Raw genomic sequence first — 20,212 nt, forward strand, 5'->3', positions numbered from 1 at the left:
CATAGAAAAAGCAAGGGAATTCCAGAAAACCATCTACTTCTGCTTCACTGACTACGCTAAAGCCTTTGACTGTGTCTGACTTTTTGCAGCCCCATGGACTGTAGTCTACCAGGCTTTTTTATACATAGAATTCTCAGGCAAGAAAACTGGAGTGGGTAGGCATTCCCTTTTCCAGAGGATCTTACTGACCCCATGATCAAACCTGGGTCTCCTGCATTGCAGGCAGATTCTTTACCGTCTGAGCCACCAGGGAAGCTCAATAAAGGGGATGCTATGGCTGCATGAGCCAGGAATCAAACCAAGGCCTCCTGTGTGGCAGGCAAGAAATCTACCACTGAACCGCCCATGGACTAGGATCACAACAAACTGAAAAATTCTTAAAGAGATGGGAATACCAGCCACATTATCTGTCTCCTGAGAAATAGATCTGTCTCCTGGTTGCAAAGAGTCAGACATTACTTAGTGGCTGAACAACAATAAATTCCTGTACAGTCAGTGTATAGTACTTAATTAGGGGCTTTCCAGGCCAAGGCTATATATTGTCACTCTGCTTATTTAACTTATATGTAGAGTACATCATGTGGAATGCTGGGCTGGATGAAGCTCAAGCTGGAATCAAGAGTACTGGGAGAAGTATCAATAACCTCAGATACGCAGATGACACCACCTTAATGGCAGAAAGTGAAGAGGAACTAAAGAGCCTCTTGATGAAAGCGAAAGAGGAGAGTGAAAAAGCTGGCTTAAAACTTAACATTCAAAAAAACGAAGATCATGGTATCTGGTCCCATCGTCTCATGGCAAATAGATGGATAAACAATGGAAACAGTGACAAACTTTATTTTCTAGGGCTCCAAAATCACTGCAGCCATGAAAGTAAAAGGTGCTTGCTCCTTGGAAGAAAAGCTATGACAAACCTAGACAGCATATTAAAAAGCAGAGACATCATTTTGCTAACAAAGATACGTCCAGTCAAAGCTATGGTTTTGCCAGTAGTCATGTATGGATGTGTGAGCTGGGCCATAAAGAAGGCTGAATTCTGAAGCACTGATACTTTCAAATTGTGGTGCTAGAGAAGACTCTTGAGAGTCCTTTAGACTTCAAGGAGATCAAACCAGTCAATCCTAAAGGAAATCAACCCTGAACTTTCAAGGAAAGACTGATCCTCAAACTGAAGCTCTAATATTTGGTCACCTGATGCGGAGAGCTGATTCATTGGAAAAGACCCCGACGCTGGGAAAGATTGAAGGCAGGATGCGAAGGGGATGACAGAGGATGAGATGGCTGGGTGGTATCATTGAAATCAGTCCTGAATATTCATTGGAAGGACTGATGCTGAAACTCCAGTACTTTGGCCACCTGATGTGAAGAACTGACTCGTTTGAAAAGACCCTGATGCTGGGAAAGATTGAAGGCAGGAGAAGGGGACGACAGAGGATGAGATGGCTGGATGGCATCACCAGCTTGATGGACATGAGTTTGAGCAAGCTCTGGGAGTTGGTGATGGACAGGGAAGCCTGGCATGTTGGAGTCCATGGGGTTGCAAAGAGTTGGATGCACTGAGTGACTGAACAACAACAACAGGTAGCGCTAGTGCTAAAGAACCCTATGCCAAGGCAAGGGATGTTAGAGATGAGGGTTTGAGCCATGGGTCAGGAAGATCCCCTGGAGGAGGGTATGGCAACCTGCTCCAGTATTCTTGCTTGGAGAATCCCATGTGCAGAGGAGCCTGGTGGGCTACTGTCCACAGCATCGCAGAGTTGGATATGACTGAAGCGACTTAGCATGCACAGTACCTAATTATACATACACATATAGACAATCAATTCTCAACATTTGTGGGAGTTATGTTCTGTAAAACTGCTGCAAACACTGAATTAGTGAATACTGAGCCATTGCTTCTAGGGTACATATAGAATTAGGTTCCTGAGAGTCTCTGGTCACATTTTTGTCAACTAATCAATACATAATCTTGTTTTGTGTGTTTTTCTATTTAAAGATAATATATAATATATATTAACTCATTAACATTGAACTCAGGGCCAATAGCAGTATATCACTCATGACTGAACAAAGCTTATCAAACCTGTAGTTTACCTGTTAGGCACATCACAGTTGTACTGCACTTAGAAACAGTAGACAGCACTTCAGTGCTGTGTTGGGGGCTTTTTTAAACAGCAAAATCATCAAGGAAAAGCACAGAATATAAAAAATATTTGGCACTAAATATATCACAAAAAGGGCTTCCCTGGTGGCTCAACAGTAAAGAATCCACCTACAGTGTGGGAGTTGTAGGAGATGTGGGTTCGATCCCTGGATTTGGAAGATTCCCTGGAGGAAGGCATGGCAACCCACTCCATATATTTCTGCCTGGAGTATTCTTCCTCTGTCCCATGGACAGAGGAGCCTGGCAGGCTACAGCTCATAGGGTTGCAGAGTCAGACATGACTGAATCGACTTAGCATGGCACAGCATGACATCACAAATAAAGGACACTTACTGTAGTATAAGAGCTAAAATAAGAAGACAGAGCATCACTTTGTTCCAGCTCAACTGGGAACATGCGAGCCCGGCGACGCAATCCGCACATGTCCTTGGATGACTGTGAAAGCAGGATGAATATTGATTTTGAAGTTACAAATAAATTTTAGCTAGTAAGTGAATTAGCAAATATGGATCAAATGCACAATATAAATAATACATAGAAATATATCTATGTATGTAATTATATTCTTCAGCATAGGACCTTGCCTCTAGTAAGTATCAGATAAATATTTTTTGAATAAATAAATCAGTAATATTTGTTATTCAATGTAGTAGACATAAAGGATTTTGGTTAAAAAAGAATCCATGTGTCATATGAGGTAATAAAATAATGCATATTTAGTAATAAAATGCTACTGAACATTATTTAAGGCTTCCTTGGTGTCTCAGTGGTAAAGAAACTACTGGCAATGCAGAAACCACAGGAGACATGGGTTCAATCCCTGGGTTGGGAAGATCTCCTGAAGGAGAGCATGGCAACCCACTCCAATATTCCTGCCTGAAATATTCCACGGACAGAGGAGCCTGGCATGTACAGTCCATGGGGTCTCAAAGAGTCGGACACGACTAAAGCAACTTAGTACGCACACTCGCATGAACATAATTTAATCTTTTGATTATGTGCCTCATTGATTTACATAAAGGCCATCCCAAATGGCCATGAAAGTTTATGCTATTCACTTAAAGTTAAATAATTTCTCCAGAATATATTGCTAATGAGGATTTGGGGAGAAAAAGCATAAGCAATTCTTCCTTTGATCTTTTTATTTCTTCATTTTCATCTAAGAAGGATCCTGAAAATATTCTGCTGGAAAAGAAGTGATGAAAAGAAAGCTCGCTTTGAAGCTTAGTGGCTGGGTTAACTTGGGAAGAGGCAACACCACCATCTGTAAATTTAGGAGTTTCTTTCTGCTTCATTTTCACTACTGTAGTTGCTAAGTCGTGTCTGACTCTTTTGTGAGCCCATGGACTGTAGCTCACTTGGCTCCTCTGCCCATGGGTTTTAATAATTGTTTGTTGAGTGAAAAACTATGGGTATCATAAGACTCGATAACAGTTTGATTTATATTTAGAAAATTAGAAACTCAAGAATGATTAAGGTAGGGGGAAGAGAAAGAGAGTAGAGATGAAGAGGCAGCCACAGGCCCTGACATGACTCCCAGAACCAACCATCAGTGACCCTGGTTGACGATAATAAAACTAAAAACAATATCGCACATATACATCACGCTTCTTGGTACTCAGGTAAAATATCTTAATCCTCATAACAACTAGACCATCCTATCAATATTTTAAGAATGAGGAAGGAAGAACTGGATGTAGTTGTTGACTTCTGAAATCTCCCCTCTATCTGCAGATGGAGCATGGGACTGTGAATCCAAGTCCAGAGCCCTCTGCCTCCCCTTGGTGAGCTGTAAGGGGCTTGAACTAGAAGGGCTTGGCCTCTGAGCCAAGTATTTCACGAGCAGAAGTAGTAGATATGTAAATAGCCGAGCAACTGGCCACTCAGAATATATTTGGTTAAATTCACAGACTTACTGCTGCTGCTAAGTCGCTTCAGTCGTGTCCGACTCTGTGCGACCCCATAGACGGCAGCCCACCAGGCTCCCCCGTCCCTGGGATTCTCCAGGCAAGAATACTGGAGTGGGGTGCCATTTCCTTCTCCAGTGCATGAAAGTGAAAAGTAAAAGTGAAGTCGCTCAGTTGTGTCCGACTCCTAGCGACCCCATGGACTGCAGCCCACCAGGCCCCTCTATCCATGGGATTTTCCAGGAAAGAGTACTGGAGTGGGGTGCCATGGCCTTCTCTGTCACAGACTTAGGGCATTGATTAAATAAATCTAAGGGGATAATGGTCGTACAGCCTGCGTTTTTCATATAAGGAAACTGAGTCCCAGAGACATAAAGTGATTTATACAAAGTCATCCAGCTATTAGTAGTAGAGCCTGGTTTTGAACTCATGTCTCTATATTCTGGCTCTTTTTCCTGCCAGCCATGTTATTTCTAGTTCTACTGTAAGTCTCCCCACCAGACCCACTCCCAATAGCTTCACAAGTCTGAATCTTCATGATGGAATTTCAAATATATGGTATGGGGAAATCCTCTCTGTGGTCCACAGATAAGAATTGCAGACTTCCCCACTGTATTAATTAATAGCCTCATTAATCCACATTTAACTGTTCAATTAAATGTTTAATGTAACGCTTAGAGGTGCCATCAATTACCATGGGCGAAGCAACTCTTGGAGATCCCAGCCTTGAAGCTGCTATGTACATATGCGAAATCACTGTCGTTCGGACACCCCATGCTATCTCGCGGAGCTCTGTTCAGGGAAGGTGCGATACAGCTCCGGTTTAACTCAGGGTGGATTAAATCAGTGCGTTGGAGAAGAATGGAATTAAATGCTTTGCTGTAATGACTCACATCCTCACAAGTACCACTCATTAATTGTAGGCGCTACATGACATGAATGTTCTAGGGGATGGCAAATAGAATATTTTGAATGCTTTTCTTTCTCAGAATTACCCCAGAGAGAGAGAGAAATGATCTCAGTGGTGGTTACTGAAAACATATGCCAGCTTGATTTCCCCAGCAATGATATTAACAGTGAAGACTAAAGCATTTGTGTCTCAGCTCAAAGAAAGGCAGCTCAATTTCCACCAAATGTATTTCAACCTGACCTAGGTAATAATTAAACAAGCAACGTGGGGAGGTTCATAATTACAATTGCTTATTATGTGAACTAAAATGGTAAGATTTGTTTCTGTGGCAGTTTCTCTAAGCAGGGCCATAGATTAGAGCTCGCATTTGCTCCTTTCGAAGGCCACTAGATCACACTGAGACATCCTGGGGAGTGGTGCCATGTAGTAGGGTCTATGTCTCACAGCAGCTGAAAGAAGTCAGGGTTTTAAAAGTTGAGGCCAGTCAAGTAATTGTTGCTGTTGTCCTCAGTGAGGGTAAGTGTTTTGCTTTGTAAGCAGTCGCCGAGGTATTGTGGAGACTCAGCCTTTGTGAGAAGAGTCTCGGGAGTGAGAGGCAAGACTCAATGGGGGTGTGTGGCCTGGGGATGTGTAATTGTAAGTTGCCTAGAAGATTCTGGCAGGTTTGGGGATTACTGCATTAGGCGCGCTGTCCTTCAAATTTCCCATTCCAGCAGGTGTGAAGCACCATAAGGGAGGTACTGCCCCACTGCTGGGAAGAAGGAAGGGAAAAGAGGAAGGGAGGAAGGAAGGAAGGAAAATCAGGGATCAGCCAAATTCCCTGAGCTCCTAATATTGTAAAATTTCTTATGCATGTCTGTACTGTACTGGCTTTTGGTTAATGGATTAGAAATCTAGTCTTATTATTACATTATGCAAGAATTAATACAATTCATTAGACTAATTAATGCCTGGTGTATCAGGCATTTTGTAAGACAGCAAGAGTACACAGAGAAAAAAGAATTACCTCATACCTACAGGAGAGAGACAGACAAGTTAATAGACATAAATAACACTGGAGTGAGGGTTCAATTGGAGAAGGTAATAGCCACCCACTCCAGTATTCTTGCCCGGAGAATCACACAGACACTGGAGCCTATCTGGCTACAGTCCATGGGGTCACAAAGAGTCAGACACGACTGAGCAACTAACACACACACACACACACACACACACACACACGGGTTCAAATAGAAAGAAGTGGGAGCCCAGAAAATGGGAGAACCTCTCAAACTGGAAGGAGGTGAGGGATTTCTGATGGCAAAGTCAGCCAGCCAGATGAAGAGGGGTCCTTCCAGACAGCAGGAAAAGTATGAACAAAGACATAGATATTCTGAAAGAATGCAAGAGACTTAGTGTGGACAGAGATACAGGGAGAAAGGGGCCGGTGCAAGCACGAAGTGCTGAGGCTGGAGGCTGGAGGATGGTGGACCATGGAAAGCCTCACTGGCCTTTGCCCTCCCGGTGCCGGGAGTCACTGAGCATTTTAAGTAGAGCTTGGTGGTCAAATCTGACTGACACAGAGTGTGCCCTCACTCATTCACTCACTCAGTTCTGCCTGAGGGGTTACTCTGTGCCAGAATCTGATTCTGACTCTGGTGGTACAAAGGGGGACATACAAAGCACAGCCCCTGCCCAGAGTGTGGAATGAATGAGGCTGAGGCCATGCGCAAGGTGGTGGAGTGTCCAGTTAGCTCTTCCTGTTTCCACACACAGTTCTCACCTCCTCCCAGGCCTTCCAGGAAGCTCACTTGAGGAGGGGTAAGGAAGAGCCCAGGGAGCTCAGGGGTGGCCACTTCAAAGGTTTGAGAAACACCACATGTCCATGGCCCTGGCTGTGGAGCTCCATTGTTGCTTCCAAGCAATTATTATCATTACTAGCTTAAATTAAAAAAAAAAAAAAGATTCTGTGATAGGATTAAATTATTATCCTATGTTAGGCACTGAATTGTGTCCTCCTTCCCCCTACCCTGGGGCTTCCCAGGTAGCCCAGTGGTGAAAGAATTTGACTGCCAATGCAAGAGAGGTAGGAGACATGGGTTTGATCCTTGGGTTGGGAAGATCTCCTGGAGAAGGAAATGGCAAATAATTCCAGTATTCTTGCCTGGAAAATCCCATGGACAGAGGAGCCTGGTGGGTTACAGTTCATGGGGTCATAAAGAGTCAGACATGACTGAGCAACTAAACACACACTCCTACCCCAGTCAAAATTCATATGTTGAATCCCTAATCCTCCATGAGTGTATTTAGAGATAGGGGCCTTCAAGGAGGTAATTAAGACAATAAGGTCCTAAGGATGGGGCCTTAATCCTACAGGATCAGTGTCCTTAGAAGAAGAGGAACAGACAGCAAAAGTGGAACACACATGCTTGCTTTGTCTCTCTCTCTGTTTCTTCACTCGGAAGAAAGGCCATGTGATGATCCAGAGAGAGGTGACTGTCTGAAAGCTGAGGAGAGAGACCTCATAGAAGCCCAACCTGCTGATGCTTTGATCTTGGGCTTCTAGCCTCCAGAACTGCAAGAAAATTAATGTCTTTTGTTTAAGCCCCCTACTCTGTAGTACCTTGTGATGAAAATTAGCAGACTAATACACCTTGTTAGGTGACACTGAAGTGTCTTATTCATAACAAGAATATTTTAGGAACCAGGAGTTGAAGGAAGAACCTCCCTAGAGTGTACACAGGGGTAGGGGAAGCCCTAGATGCCATCCTCTGAAATGGTTCATACCTAGGATAGAAAGTTCAGTTTCACAGGAGGTTGGATGAATCCTGTTATAGCTTCCGCATTCTAGATCCATCCAAGAGATGCAGGTTCTGGTCTCAGGGCTGCCACCAACAGCTGTGCCAACTCCTCTCAATGATTCAGATTTCTCAAGTGTAAAATGAAGTTGGGGGGCAGGAATGGGATGCCTGGTATGGCTACATTCTTGCCAGGTCCCTTAGGCTACCAAGACATAGGGAGTTTATGATTTTTTCCCTTCTAGTCTCCTAGAGAGATATTTCAATATTGACAAGATCTATTGGGACATTTGTCAGAGAAACACACCAATCGTATAACTATCTAGAAGTGGCCCACTTGCAATAAACCTGATTGGGGAAAGAAATGGGCAATTAATTTCAGGCAAACAATAAAAATGTGTGAAAATTAAAGACGTAGAGAAACTAATGATGACAGCGATGAGGGCTGGCTCTGCCTTTATTAGTGTCTTTTGTGTTCTTTTATGAAACGTCTATTATTGGCGAACTGGCTGATTATTCTCTCATAATTACTTCATATGGAATAATTAAATAAAATGCAGACAATAATCTTTTATAGACAATTACAAAGAGAAATATTTTTGCAGGAGCAAAAGAAGGGAGGGTGTTGGGTGAGACGAATAGAAAGTGATAGCTTGTTCCTGGGTTTTCTCAGGGGTTCCTTTGCTTAGCTCTCTGCTGAGCCCTGCAAGGGGACGGTAGGCCTCTGTCTTAGGTTCTGAGGGCCTACATCCTTGCTTCTTCAATTAGAGGGGTATGGCTCACTGGTAGGTGGGGAACTGTGGACAGATTTTATAAAACAAGACTTGATCCAAATATTCACCTGAAAAGCATTAGTCTCTGTCTCTGGCCATCGGGGATGTCAAAGCTGTTACCATGAGAGGCTTTAAAGCCAGACAGGTACAGATGCAACTCTCTATTCTTGAAACTTCTATGTGGGGATCCTTACTGACACGTTTTCCTCTGCCTTACGTCTAGTCCATCACCTGTGGTCTTAGGGATTCAGCCTCTAAAATATTCCCTAAATCTTCTTCTATTACTCTACTGCCACCACCCCGGGCCATAGTCTCCCTCTTGGGTCGCTGAGACAATCTTATGTAAATATTTCTGCTAAATACCTTGCTCCCATACAATTATTCTTCCATTAAGTAATCACTGGGATCTTTGAAAAATATAAGCTACATTAGACTGTCGTTCCTATATTTAAAACTCTCCAGGGACTTCCTGTTGCCCTTATGAGGACAAGGACCAAATCCTCCTGCTGAACTGCACAGCCCTGGCTGGCGCAGGCTCAGTGGGCTGCTCTGCTCTCACTTACCCTCCCCTCCCTACTCTGCTACCAGCCTGACATTCCCTGCCTGGCTGTGACTTTCCTAAGCTATTAGGGCCACTGTCCACACTCTGCCTCAGCATTATTTCCTGGGTAATTTGCATACATCTTCACATTCATTAATGGGGGCAAGGGTTTTCATCTGCTTTGGTCACCAGCATAGTGTTTACCTTCATAGAGCCAATGTTTTATTTTATTTTGGGGAGGGGGAAGTTAGGGTGTAGAGAGCATAATAAAGCAAACATAAAATACTTATGGTGTTTTCTGATGACAAGTGAGAAGGAAACATTAAAGCATCAGAGGAATGGGTCATGGCTAGGGTTGGTGTCGGGGGTTGTGATTTTTAAATAGGGTGGACAGGATGCCCTTGAAGATGATATTTCAGAGGAGACCTGAGGAGGTGCCGAGTGAGTTCTGTCAGCTGAAGGGTCTTCAGAGCAGTAGCACCTTAGGTGTGAGCACACTTCACATCCAGATCCTAACTTCTAAAGGCCATGCTCCACAAAAAAGAACTTGGAGAAGTGGCTGACTCCAGGATTGGGGCAGGGAAAGTACAATTCAAATGAAGTTAAAGGATGTGCATTTCAAATGAAGTCAAATCAAGGAATTATATACTAGGTGACAAAGACAGAGGGATTATCTTGAAAGGGCTCCTGCTGGCCAACTCTAGGAGAAAATATATAATAGGAATGAATCATGACCCAGTGAATAAAAGAGAAGTCCATGAGTCAACATTGACATAAATAAACAAATGAAGAAAAACATGGCGAAAAATAAAATTCTTATAGGAGAATGCCAACTAATAAATGTAGGCATGATGGAATTAGGAAATTGCCATTTGAAGATCATTCTGGTTAACAATTGGTCTTCCCACAAGGCTCACTGGTAAAGAATCTATCTGCCTGCCAATGCAGGAGACACAGCTTCTATCACTGGGTCAGGAAGATCATGTGGAGAAGGAAGTGGGAACCCACTCTAGTATTCTTGCCTAGAAAATCCCATGGACAGAGGGGCCTGGCAGGCTATAGTCCATGGAATCGCAAAAGAGTTGGACACAATTTAGCCACCAAACAACAATGGTGAAGAAAACTGGAAAGCATCATATTAATCAAGTGATCATAGTATCAACATGAATGGGACAAATTGACATTGCACGCCAACGAGGAGAATGCCATTGAGAAGAACAAAGTATTAATTGAGGGGTTTCCTGCCCCAAATGGATAACTTAGGTCTAAACATGAGGAAGGATCAGACCAATGCAAGTTAAGGGAATTTCTACAAAATGACTGCCTTATAATCTTTAAAAAAATCAAGAACATGAAATTCAAGGAAAGACTGAAGGACTGCTCCAGACTGAGGGAAAACAGAGACATGTGACAACTGGGTAGAACCCAACATCCAGATGGGTCTCTTTTGCTGTAAAGGACATCATTGGAGACTTTGGTGTAACTTGATTGGGGAGGTTCTGGATATCTCCTTGTACTATTCTTGCAACATTTTTTTGTAAGTTTGAACTTGTTGCAAATAATATTACATTAAAAAAAACTGAGAACTAAATACTCCCATATTTCCACTATAGCGAGTGACAAGCTCTTTACAACACAAATTGCAACTGACTGTGATAACAGCCAGGAATAGTGACAAGAGAGTCAGTGGCCTCAGGTCTCCAGGACTGTTGAGGGAACAGCCAACTTTGATGAGGATGAGAAAGAAAGGAAGGAAGAGGGTGTTGATGGAGTGGCTTTGCCATTTGTTTCTTGTCATCAGCTCCCATGTGCAAATTCCTCTGCAGGAGTAGTAGCATAATCAGAGCCCTTTAACTCTAAACATAATCTCACCAGTTGTCTTCCTGCATGGTTGGGAGTGTGTGGGTGGCAGCAAATAGAAGAAAGATCGGAAAAAATAGAAGAAAAATAGATGCAAATGGGGAAAATGTCCCATCATAACATATATTCTTCCTTCCCTCCCCGACAACTATATCAAACAGAATAATGAAAGAAAAACTAAAAACAAAAGTCAGCCACCATCAGGAAACCTCCCAAGTTCTTCTGTGCCAAAACCCAGCAGAAGCCAAGGAAGTGGCATTTCACCCACACGGCCTTCCTGACGACGGACCCCAGCTGGGTCTCCCACGTCTAGGTTATTTATGAGGCTCTGGGAAGGCATTCAGAACTGGAGAGAAACTCCAAACCCTACCTCTCAGAGAAATGTGGTGACTTCAAGGACTGTGGACTCAGGAGGACACGCCTTCCTCCTGGGAGACCTCAGCTCCAGTCCAGGGATGCTCAGACTGACTGGGTTCAAATCCTGACTCCAGTCTTCACCAGCTATGTGAGTATGAGTCCATCTCTTATGAGTGCAAAATTTCAGTCGTGAAGGTTGAAAAAATTCTGGAAATGGACAGATGGTAGAACCATGTACATGCTTAATGCCACTAATCTGTACATTTTTAAACAGTTAAATTTTGTATCGTGTATATTTTACCATAATAAAAAATACACTTAGACACCCAGAGAAATTTCTGCCTCAGTGTCCTCATCTCAAAATTGAGAGCAGTAATAAGACCTACTTCTTGAAATTGCTGTAAGGATTAAATGAGGTGAGTGTGTGCGTGTATGCTCAGTCACTTCAGTCGTGTCTGACTCTTTCTGACCCTATGGACTGTAGCCTGCCAGGCTCTTCTGTCCATGATTCTCCAGGCAGGAACACTGGAGTGGGTCACCATGCCCTCCTCCAGGGGATCTTCCTAACCCAGGGATCAAACCTGGGTCTCCTGCATTGCAAGCAGATTCTTTATCTCTGAGGCACTGGAAAAGCCCCAAACGAGATGAGACTTAGCACTTAGTAAGGGTCATTGCACTATTTCTCTGGCTGTCTACATGTGTTTTTTATTATGGTAAAATATATATGACACAAAACTTAACCATTTAAAAATGTGCAGATCAGTGGAATTAAGCATTCATAGTGTTCAACCATTCTGTCCATCATAGTGTTTTCAATGTTCACAACTGAAACATTGAACTCATTTAACAACTCCCCACCTCTCCTTCCCCATTCTGCTATTGTATCTATGAATCTGCATACTCTAGGTACCTTATATAAGTCAAATTGTGCGATATTTTGTCCTTTTGTGACTGGCTCATTTCATACACCATGTTGTCAAGGTTCACCCATGTTGTTGCATGTATTAGAATTTCATTCCTTTTTAATGCTGAGTAATATTCTGTTGCATGTTTGTTTTTTTTTTCATGTTTACCTGTTCATCTGTTGACAAACATGTGGGTTGTTTCTACCTTTTCACCACTGTCAATAATGATGCTGTGAACATCGGTATCCAAGTATCTATTTGAGTCCCTGTTTTCAATTATTTTGAGTATATTATTGTTTTATGCTGAATATCTGCTCATCTACTCCCTGCTGCTTTATGGTAAGAATATACTCTGATGCTCAAAACAGCCCAGAAGTGATACCAAACATCTTATTTAAAACCCTCAGAAATCTTGGCCTTCATCATTTGATTTTGGTCAGAAATTAACATCCAACCTGCTTTCAGCCAAACACTCAATGCAGAGAAGCAGGAAGGAGAGAGAATTGGGGGAAGGGGGAGAGGGAGGGGAAGGAGGAAGGACTTTGGGTTCAGAAAGAATTCCTTTAGAATTCTGGCTTGTTATCTTAAATTTGGGGGCTTCCTCAGTGACTCAGGTGGTAAAGAATCTGCCTGCAATGCAGGAGACCCAGGTTCAATCCCTGAGTCAGGAAGATCCCCTGGAGAAGCAAATGGCAACCCATTCTAATGTTCTTGCCTGGAGAATCCCATGGACAGAGGGCCTGGTGGGCTACAGTCCATGGGGTCGTGAAGAATCGGACACAATTGAGTGACTAACACTTTATCTTAAATTTACATGGGCCTTGTCTTGTTTATTTAATCTCTATGAGCCTCAGTTTTCCTATATAGAAAACAAATTATATGCATAGAATATTCACTTCGTTTTCCATATGAAAATTAAGTCAGATTATATAATATATGCAAACTCCTGGCATTATATGTAGGCCCTCAGTAAATGTTACTTCCTACCCCCCCTGCTAATATTTATGTCAAAAGTAATGTAAACTGGCAGTTAGATGATTTATTTGTGTCAATGTCAACATAATCATGGTTATTGCTAATTCTTGAGAGCCTACCATGGGCCAGGCACTGAAACTAGTGTTTTTTACATAGGTTAATGTACTTCTTTAAATGAGACTTCTTTAAATGTCTCATTGAAGAGATGAGTCCCATTGTTATCTCTAACTTAGATGTGGAAATTGTGGCTTAGAGGAATTCATTAATTTGCTCAAGGTCCCACAGCTAGTAAGCGATGGAGACTAGAGTTAAGTGGGTCATCTGCAAGGCTGTAAACCTTCATACTCCACTGTCCCTACAAATACTAGCTAAATGGGTAAATGAAGAAACCTAGAGCTCAAAATAACAGAAAGTATAAGAAAGGGAAGGAATTCTGACATTTTGTGAGTGTGTGTGAACAAGCTGGGGGAGTAACATTGATGATAGTATAGTTGGATGAATATGAACAAATAACCTCAAGGGTATTGGTTAATAGATTATTATAAAGACAGAAAGAAAGTCTCTACTAGAGTTCCATAGAACGCCACTCTTGAAATGGTTAGCAGTTTTATTTATCAATGACTTGTATGAAGTCACAAAAAGAAGGATTATAAAATCACATGGATCTGGGAAGGCCAGTTACTGGATGACAAAAAGGATTCTATATATGAAATAAATGCAGGACAAATAACATACATTTTAATTAGGATAAATATAAAGATCTGAGCTAAGGTTTAAAAAATGCACAAATGGGATGTAGATGAACTGAGTTGCCAGAAGTTAAATGAAAAAAGATTAAGAATGATTTATTTGGCCAGAAATGCTTCATGCTCCAGTTGTAGGATGAGCTTGCCAAACATCTAATGTTCCCTTAGGCACTAGAATTAGAGGAGCAGGATCCAGACAAAAGGGAGATCATTTCATTGGTTTGATCACATCTATAACAATATGTTTAGTGCTGGGAGTATTACCTAAAGAAGAGTCTGAGCAACAAAGTAGCATTTATGCGGAAGAGGATGACCAGAATGGTTATAATGAGAGGAGATCTGGAAACACCATCACACCTTACCTATTGGTTGATCAACACAGCCAACTTGGGGAGAAGACATATAGAAATAGAAAACAATTGTCTCCAAATATTTGAGAAGCTAACATATCGAAAGAAAAGAGTAATTTCTTTCTTGCTAATCCATAATGTAAGACCAGAACAAAGAAATGGAAGATTAGAGTCAGATTGCAATTTTATATATGAAATTATTTCCTAAAAATGATCACATGTCAACAGTGGAATAAGTGTCTTCCCAATGCCAACCAGCTCATCTTTCTATTTGTGGAGACGTTGGTGGGTTAGCCATTAGAGATGTAGGTGACATCGTTCTGTCAGGCAATGGGTTAGGCTAAATGACTGTGGCTAAATGCCCTTTCCAACTCCAGATGCAATGACTGTAAGCTCTTGGGCTTCTCCTTGGGGGCCCTGAACAGTGAGGAGGGTGAAGGAAGGTGGCAGTCCTGGCATACGGAGGAAGGATCTCTGAGTGTGGGTTCAGGTCTAGTGACTCCTTAGCTAGCTTTGTGATTTGAGAGAGCTACTTACTCTTTCCAAACTTCAGTCTTTTCATCTGTAAAAGAAGCTGGATTAGATAATCTCTTTCTTTCCCTCTCTTTTTAATTGTGGTGAAAAACATGTAACATGAAATCTACCTTTTAAGTGTCCATAAAAGTATTGATCCCTGGAGAAGGAAATAGCAACCCACTCCAGTTCCCTTGCCTGGAAAATTCCATGGACAGAGGAGCGTGGTGGGCTACAGTCCATGGGGTCGCAAAGAGTCGGACACAACTGAGCGACTTCACTCACTCACTCACAGTATTGTTAATGATATGCTCATGTGTAGAACAGGTGTCCAGAACTTGTCATTGTGCATGACTGAAATTCTATGCTCATTTCTCTGTTTTCCCCCTCCTCCAATGCAAGGTGTTTTTTTTTTTGTTTGTTTGTTTTTTTGGTCTTTCTTTTTTTTACAGTTTTTGTCCTTCTGTGACTGGCTGTATTCCACTTACCATAATGTCCCAAAGGTTCATGCACAATGTACCTTGTCATAATTTCTTTCCTTTTTAAGGATGAATAATATTCCATTGCATGCTAGACCACATTTCCTTTATCCAGTCATCCTAAGTGATGGACACTTAGGTTGTTGCGATCCCTTGACTATTGTGAATAATGCTGCAATGAACATGGGAGTGCAACTAACTCTTTGAGATCCTGATTTTAATTCCTCTGAGTAAATATTTAGAAATGGGACTGCTGGATTGTATAATGGCTCTATTTTTTATTTTTTGGGGAAAACTCTATACTGGTCTCCTCAATGGTGGCACCATTTTACTTTCCCATCAACAGTTCATGAGGGTTCCAATTTCATCAAAGGAAACAATCAATAGAGCAAAAAGGCAATCTGTGACATGGGGTAAATATTTGCAAACTATATATCTGACAAGGAGTTAATATCCTAAATACATAACGAATCTCAAGAACAAAATATCAAAAAATGCAGTTAAAAAATGGATAAATGATTTGAGCAGACATTTATCCAAAATGGATATATAGTAGCCACCAAGTGTGTGAAAAGATGCTCAACATCACCAACTATTAATGAAATGTATATCAAAACCACAATGAGATATCACTTTATACCTGTTAGGATGGCCATTGTCAAAAATAGATAAGGACTTAAAAGTAATTTCTACTTTGACAGTCTATGATCCTAAATTTGAAATAACCCAAAACACTGAGTTGCAAAAGATGTTACAAATCTTATATATATTTTATTTGTAGTGAAGCCTAAAGAGCTGATTCACTGTCTCTTTACTTTTGATTTGCACACAATTTTAAGGAGCATGATTTTTGCTGTTGTTGTTCTCTGGCACACTACTAGATTAGATAAAATCAATTAAGAGGAATAGAGATGCCCAGAGTAGCGAAGAGATGACACTGCAAAGTGACTCCACAACAGAACAGTGAGAGGAAATAAGCACAAGAATTTTCAATCCACAGTTTACTGACCCCATGTAATACTTGGTCCAAAAAAAGTATCATTGCAACAAAGCACAGCACATTATTTAATGTGTATAACATTTCTGGTTTCTTTAAGGAGGAAAATGATAAAATCCTGAATCACTCTAAGTAGGCAAACATGATTGAATTAAGACCATTTGTGAGACAGAATGAGAAAGGGCCTGAGAGCCTGGAGCCTTGTAGACCTGGGTCTAAATCCCACTCCATCACTTACTAATAGTGAAAACTTGGGTTTCGACTTGTTTTTCTGTAAAACAAGGTTGATAATACCACAAAGAGCTTTAGGGAGGATTCAATAAGATCATTATGCTTGTAAAATGTGTGGCCCATCGTAAGAACTCAGTGATGTTGGCTGCTGCTCTATGAGGATGACTGGTAAAAAAAGATGAGAGTTGTGCATCTACCACGCAAGAAGGGATGGGGAAGAGAGCACTCTGGCTGTTGTCTCAGACAACATGGAGGGGGGCAAGTCAGAAGGGACTAACAGAGTCCAGTCTTAGGGCTTATGTTACTCTCAAGAGTATCCAGCTCTCTTCTACTCTCTTTGGGCAGCCATGAAATTAAAAGATGCTTGCTCCTTGGAAGAAAAGTTATGACCAACCTAGACAGCATATTAAAAAGCAGAGACATTACTTTGCCAACAAAGCTCTGTCTAGTCAAAGCTATGGTTTTTTCAGTAGTCATGTATGGATGTGAAATTTGGACTGTAAAGAAAGCTGAGTGCCGAAGAATTGATGCTTTTGAACTGTGGTGTTGGAGAACACTCTTGAGAGTCCCTTGGACTGCAAGGAGATCCAACCAGTCCATCCTAAAGGAAATCAGTCCTGAATATTCATTGGAAGGACTGATGCTGAAGCTGAAACTCCAATACTTTGGCCATCTGATGCAGAGAACTGACTCATTTGAAAAGACCCTGATGCTGGGAAAGATTGAAGGCAGGAGGAGAAGGGGATGACAGAGGATGAGATGGTTGTATGGCATTACCGACTCAATGGACATGAGTTTGAGTAAGCTCTGGGAGTTGGTGATGAGCAGGGAAGCCTGGCGTGCTGCAGTCCATGGGGTCACAAAGAGTCAGACACAACTGAGCGACTGAACTGAACTGAACTGGGCTAGCAAACCTTTAAAAGCTTCCTTGTTCCAGACCTTGGGTTTCCATGGTGCAGAGGAACAATCTATCATCACAAACTTTTCTGTAGAGAAGAATGATTTGGTGCATGCTTTCCTGTTAAACTGATATGCCACCTCTCCCAAGAATGCATATATTTTAGAAATTTGTGCTGCAGAGGATAAGGCTTCAATAAAAGGACTAAATCAACTACCAGCAAAATTTCAGGCATGGGTTGGCAGAAAAGGGCAAGGCATATTTAGAAGTCTAGGTCTTCCTGGATACTTTTCAGTTATTTAAAATATAGATTGAGATCATATGCATACAAAATAGCCCTAAAAATGTATCAACATACAAAACTGTTGGTAAACAATAGATGTTAAGAGAGGAGAAATCTTCTAGTCAAGCGATTTTGTAGAAAGAATGCTAGGGGAACTTTTAAAGGAAAAAAACTTTCCTGTTCTTTCTTCATTTACTAAGAATTTACTGCTTCCTTGAACAAAGAAAATAAGTTGATTCATATTATTAGAAAGCAAATGTGCTCTTAAAAAAAGTTTAATCTCAACAATTTAAGCAAAGGTTGGACTTTTTAATTATCTATGTATCTTTTTTTCAAAGTGAAATAGAAAAGCCGTATACAAACATATTTGCATATAAATATGTATACATATGGGAGAAGGAAATGGCAACTCACTCCAGTAATCTTGCCTAGAGAATCCCGTGGATGGAGGAGCCTGGTGGGCTGCTGGCCATGGAGTTGCACGACTGTAGCGACTTAGCAGCAGCAGCAGCATGTATACATATGTTCAAAAGTTCAGATGATACCTTAATTCAACACTTAGAAATAAGTGAATCTTTATGTAAGCATGGTATATGCCAGTTGAAGCAAATACCGTGTACACCTACCACTTTGGTGGAAAATCTTTTTAAAATATATTGTTCTACTCCAGTCCATGTTGTGGTGGTGGAGGTCCATCTTACACAGAGCTATTACATGTATCCTAGCATTTCGTGGTGAACTCCACACTAGCAGTGTGAACACTGACTACCATGCTGTGCTCTGAGATTTTCACTGGCTCAAGTACTGCCTGGGCCAGGTAGTACTTGACTGTTTTTTCAATTCTCCTCCTTCTAAACATTTAGCAACAAGAATTCATACAGCTCCAACAAAAGTAAACCCTTAGAGCAAAAGAAGAACACCAGCTAATGTAGGTGAAATGCATGTGTGTATTGGGCAGGGGTGGGGAGTTGTTGGTGATAGCATGACCTGAGGGTCTCCATGGGGTCAAATGGCCTTGGTGTCTTGGCTATTGGCCACTTGGCCCATTCCCAGGAGGTGATGCAGCTGGGTAGGATTCTGGGATTTGGAGCCTGCTATCACTCCTTTTTGTGTGACCTGGGACCATGTATTTAACCTCCCTGAATGTTGCTTTCCCCATCTGTAAAGTGGGCACAGCAGTATTGCTTGTCTGACTGGGTATCGTGAACATTAAATGAGCTGAGTGAAAAGTGCTCAGTTCAGTGCCTGGCACCTGTGGCCACTCATGACAGGCAGCAATCTTATCACTTCCATTAGGTCTTTCAGACCTGACCGCCCCAGCTGAATTCACATCCCTCCACTCGAGGTCACCTCCTAACCTCCTTCCTAGACATTCTTTATCGACCTTATTTTATTTGTGCTTCTTTCACAGTGATCTCTCTCAGATAGTAAAATGTAAACTCCTCTCTGTTCCCCTAGAACAGCACCAAGCACTTAGTAGGTGCTCAAGGAACACTTGTTTAATGATGAAAAAATGAATTGGCTGATGTGAGGCAGACAATGGAGTGCAAATCCTGCCAAGCTTAGGGGGTGGCAAGATCCCTTAATTCACCCTAATTGTCCCATTCTCAGAGACAGCTGGGAACAGGGGAAGCTGGACAGGTGGAGGTCCCTCTTCAGCACCACCAGGCATGTCAGTGCCTGCCCCACATCTGGGTTTCTCCCAGCACACAGGTCATACTTTGTCCAGGCTATAGCCTGGTGTATATGGAGAGCAAACGACTACATGTATTCTACAGCTCCAGGGCCTATGGCAAGGCCGTATCTCCTCTCAAGTTCTCTCTCCAGTGCCAATGGGGCTTTTGTACGCTTCAATAAACTTTTAGTTTAATGTTTGGGTATCTGTAAAAATGCAAAGATATTTAGCAGGGACACCATTTTTACTCTTTAAAGTGGAATCTAATTCAAAGATCTTTTGAAATGGGGGTGAGGCTCCTGAAAAAAGGAGAGAGAGGAGAGAACCATTGGGCAAAGCATGCCAAACCTGGTTAACTTTTTTGTTTTGCCAAAGGCCTATCTTGCCCTTGGGCACCTGTAAGCAAATAGCCTCAAATGTAAAGCACCTTTTAGTTCTGTAGTTCAACAACAGAAGTTTGAGAAACCTTTTGTAGCAAAACCCTAACAGGTCACTATTTTGCAATGTTTACTGTTAACTTAATTCAAGGAAGATAGAACACTAGCTGGTGTTGTTTGGGATGCTGAGAGCAACTATAAGAACAATGCTTTTTATATTGCAGAAAAGGTCAGTCCTCAAAGATGAGCAATAGTATAATTTGACGAAGAACAAGACTATCCTTTTGGAAAAGCTTAGTGTGGCCACTGGGTTGACCATTAATTCTGGGGAAACAGAACTATACTCCATGATTCAAGAAATGATGAAGATGGCATCTGTAGTCCAGATTTAGGAGAACAAAAAAATTATAAAGGATCAAACCTGCATAAAAATTAAGTCAAGGAAACAAGCTGCAAGCTTGCCTTGGAGTCTGTGACCATTCCAGCCCACTACT

Source organism: Bubalus bubalis, chromosome 22 (genome assembly GCF_019923935.1).
Source record: "Bubalus bubalis isolate 160015118507 breed Murrah chromosome 22, NDDB_SH_1, whole genome shotgun sequence".
NCBI classification, from domain to species: Eukaryota; Metazoa; Chordata; class Mammalia; order Artiodactyla; family Bovidae; genus Bubalus; species Bubalus bubalis.